At 42.9% G+C, this 4,156-nt stretch overlaps 1 protein-coding gene across 1 annotated transcript in view; it reads right to left on the bottom strand.

The window, feature by feature from the left end:
• SORL1 (sortilin related receptor 1) overlaps window positions 1–4,156 on the bottom strand; it is a 152,025-nt gene that overhangs the window by 124,714 nt on the left and 23,155 nt on the right. The gene's annotated exons all lie outside the window — the stretch shown is intronic.

Raw genomic sequence — 4,156 nt, 5'->3', positions numbered from 1 at the left:
AACATTCCAAGACTAGGGCAATGAGAGTTTGGGAACAAAGGAGGGAAAAAAATATAGCATAGGTCTAATGACAGCTCTTGAAGGCTGAGGGGAATGATTAAAAAATAAGGCTGGAAAGCACATATGACAACAGACCTTGAATGCACACAAGAGATCTGAATGACAGCCCCTGTTCTCAGATCAACAAGGGTGGCTAAGGGAATATGTGAACCAGAAACTAGAGACAGGGGGAACCAGCTCTACCATCAACCAGTCACTGAAATCCTAGAAATCAACAATCCAAAGGAATCAGTCCAAAACACTTTTCCTAACTGATTCCACCTGATCCAGATCAATGTTCAGCTCTGATTCTCTCAGCACTAATAGCTTCTGCGAGCACTAATACTTATGCTCTTGTTCACATGTTGCTTTCATTTGTTCTTGCTCCTTTTCTTTTGCACTCTCTAGACTCTAAACTTCCCAGAAAGATGTTTTACGTGTTCTTTCTCTTGTGTTTTCTCCACAACATCTAATATAAAACTCCCATCTCTGTAGAAGCCTGATTAAAACTAACTCTAAAGGGTAGTCAATGTTTTGAAAGCAGAAACTACTCAAAGCAAGTGCAACGTTATAAAAACAATTAAGAAAACCATTATGATTTTTGGCATAAAAGTGATCCCTAGAAATAATTTAGCCCATTCTCCTGCTCTGAAACCATGTTGGTTACTGGAGAAGGGAGTGTTCTAAGTTTGAAAAGAAATCTATTGCATGGCTTCCTGCAGTTTCATATTTTAGAATCTAAAAATCATGTACCCAGTCATAGAACTTATTATTGTTTATGATAATAGCTAACACTTTTCAAGAGCCCTTACTATGTACCAGGCACTGAGCTAAAAGTTGTAAGCCTTATCTCATTTAGTCCTTTTAGCACTCACAGCAACTCAATGCCTTAGACATTATTACCTCTTCTTTTACTAATGAGGACACTGTCGCTTAGAGAGATTAACTGCCCAAGAAGACCCAGGAGTAGGCAGCATGTGCATCAATGTATGGCTGATTCAGAGCCCATCTTTTAACACTTCATCAATCCTTACTTCTTTTCTTCCAATAAAAGGCAATATTTCCTGAATTTAATTCATATACCTCCTCTTAATTCACTCCTTAAGCTTTTACTGGAAACTCTCTTCCCTTGCTTTCTGCAATAGGGTCTCATCTCCACTCTCCATCCCCCAGCTCTGACCATCTCTGTCCTTGACTCTCTTGCTGGCTCCTTTCTCTTGGCCCACTCCCTACCCTCACATAACCTCATCACTCTTCTATCCTTGGCTGCTAACTTGGTTTATCCTTCCACACAAATTCAACTATGGCTTCCAAGAAAAAGCATTCCCTGACTTTCATATCTATGGTCTAATCTTGACTTCTCACTGAGATTCTTGTGTCATTACCTTTTTCTTAGGATCGCCACTGTTATGCCAAGATATTTCACTATATCCAAAACTGAACTCTTCAACACCTTCCCACCAAAACCCAATTCTCCCTCCTCATGTCCCAAGTTCTTCTCCCAGGCCCATTACTCACAATTAACATTGGGGTTTTTACACATTGCCCTCCTTTGGCCCCCACTCTTATCAGCCACCTACGCTGTTATGTTTTCCTTTAAAATATTTTTCACAATCTGTGCCTTCCTTCTTATTCCTACTGCTACTAGCCTGGCTCATGTCCTTTCTAGAGATTATAAGCACAACTGGGCATTGGGTGTTATTCATCCTCATGTCTTTTAGGGTCTAGCAGGGTGTGAAATATTTAGAGGGTGATATTAGGTTTGGTTGAGTGAGTAGGCAACTTCGTGCCTATAATACTACAATGGTTCCCTTTCCGACCCTTCTCTATTCTTTCCCTTCAGTCTATCCTACATATTTCCAGAAGAAACATTTCCCTGGGACAGTATTCACAGCAACTCTCCTACTCAGAGATTCTTCCGGCTCTCTACACATTTTGTCTTCAAGGCAAATTGTAAACTCCTCCACCTTCAGACAGGGGCCTGACTGATATCAGGAAGCACCTCAGTGCAAATCTTCCACCCCTGAGAAGCAAATCTCCTCACTACCTGCACAGAAACCACATATTAGCACCTCGAAGTCTCTGCCCATGCCTTTCTCCTCCTGGAGGGCTCCCACCAACTCTGCTTTAGCCACTGAAATCATGCCTATGCTTGAAGCTTCATTTCTAATTCTAAATACCCCATGGAGACTTTACTTCTCTGCTGCAACCTCATTCAATTAGCCCAGCCCTTATTACTCGCAGTTTCCATTCATCATTTAGGCATGTGTTGCTTTGTGTTGTTATATAACCATGTCACATATGCACATGTTAGGAAGGCACAGAATGTCCTACTCTGCTTTTAAGTCCCTATATTTGCCTATTCAAGACCAACCCCATAGATTTCCCAGGGCAGACTTACTAGGTGTTTTCTAAACTATGCGATTTCAGGAGTGTCCTCACATACCCCAGCTCTCCAACCCCGTTTGTAAACACAGAATATTCCAGAAGAGCTTCATCCATTAGCTTAAAGTTTCTTCTTAAAATGTAAATACCTCTGGAAAGATAAAATTAGCAACAGAATTTATCTCCATGTTAGCATAAGAGACTCTCTCCAGTTTTGAGTGCAGAAACCACAAGCACGATGAAAGGATGAAGGGTAGAAGAGGTGATGAAGAAACATATGTCTAGGAAGTGGGAACCAACGGAAAGAAAAAGAGCTGTTTTATCATTTTACATAGGACCAACGCTTCCTGGAAAAAGGAAAGACCAGCTCTCACTTCTGCTGAGGTCATGAAGCCTAACTGCACATTCAGCGACCTTTTTAAGAGAGCCCAGACATATTTAGACACTGCCTGAGTGATCTTGGGTGTGCTATGAGGCTAGTGAAACTGCCACGTGTGTAGCTAGAGCTGCACACTGGTTCAGGAGGCAGCACACAGGATGGAGAAGAAGGAAGTTGGACTTCAAGCTAATGCAAAAATAGACCCACACACTCATACGACCCACGACCACTCCATCCCCTGTAACCATACCATCACCATAGCAAGGCAGAGCCAGTAGACCAGAGCTGGTCGCCTAACTAGCATCTACTCTTCCCTTCCACGGGCACACACCCCCTGCAATTTCCATGTGGTTCTTTCGTGATATCATAACCTTTCAGAGCAGATGCTAACAGTCATTTCAACCATTTCAAATCATGCTCCTTGATAGCTCACTTAACATTTTATAGGTGATGTGCCTGGGCCCAGTGCCTTGGCATAGATAGTGAGGCACCCAGCCTTATGTAATTTTTCTCACAAAGTGGTAAGTTTGGTGGAGCAAACTACCTTCCAAGGGACAAAGGCAAAAGTAACAAAAGTAATCACCACAATAAGAGTCATCATTTCCTTCCCGAGAAGTCTAGAGCTAACAGCTTTCTCTGGGGACTTAGAAGCTCAGCAGAGAAAGCTCCATCCCTAAGCTCCATCCCTAAGCTCACTCAGCCTGCTCCAGGCCCAGGTCCTACTGTCACTAGGTTCTCCAAAAAGGCAACTCCTTTTCACTTTCTCCATCAACTCTAAAGCATATCCAACTCAACCAGGAGAAACCAGGAGATGCACAGCTCTTCAAGGCAGACAATGGGCTGCTCCCATTTTACCTCACAGCACCTAATACTCTTTCACTGCAAGCATCCCTGTCTTTCTCTATGGCCCTTCCCTGCTCCTTCCCCATACCTAATGCTCAAAAAGCTCCCTACCCTCTCCCTGCACTAAACCTCCCCCTAAAAGTTCATAACAGCATCTTTTCTGATGATTCAGGCATATGGCTTTAGCGGCTGCTTACCACAAACTATGACAAGCAGGAAGAAAGATGAACTCTGTTTACAGACATCTGTACCCTATGGTCAGAGGTGCAGAAAGGAAGTGGGTGGGGGTGGAGGGTGCTGAAAAGGAAGATTCCAAAAAGACAATGGGTGTTTTCAAGGCCACAACTTAAATAAGTGTTAGCTCTGGGACAATGTGTAAAACTAATGACAGTAATAATAGATAGGTACAAGCTGACAGAGTGAGTAATCCAGGTGTTATTTGATTCTTGGGAGTCAGGGGGCACACAGATCTATCCATGGGGAGATGGGGTTCTCTTGCAGAAACAAGGC

Source organism: Pteropus alecto, unplaced genomic scaffold, assembly GCF_000325575.1.
Source record: "Pteropus alecto unplaced genomic scaffold, ASM32557v1 scaffold479, whole genome shotgun sequence".
Classification (NCBI taxonomy): Eukaryota; Metazoa; Chordata; class Mammalia; order Chiroptera; family Pteropodidae; genus Pteropus; species Pteropus alecto.
This window is presented reverse-complemented; position numbering and strand designations above follow the sequence as displayed.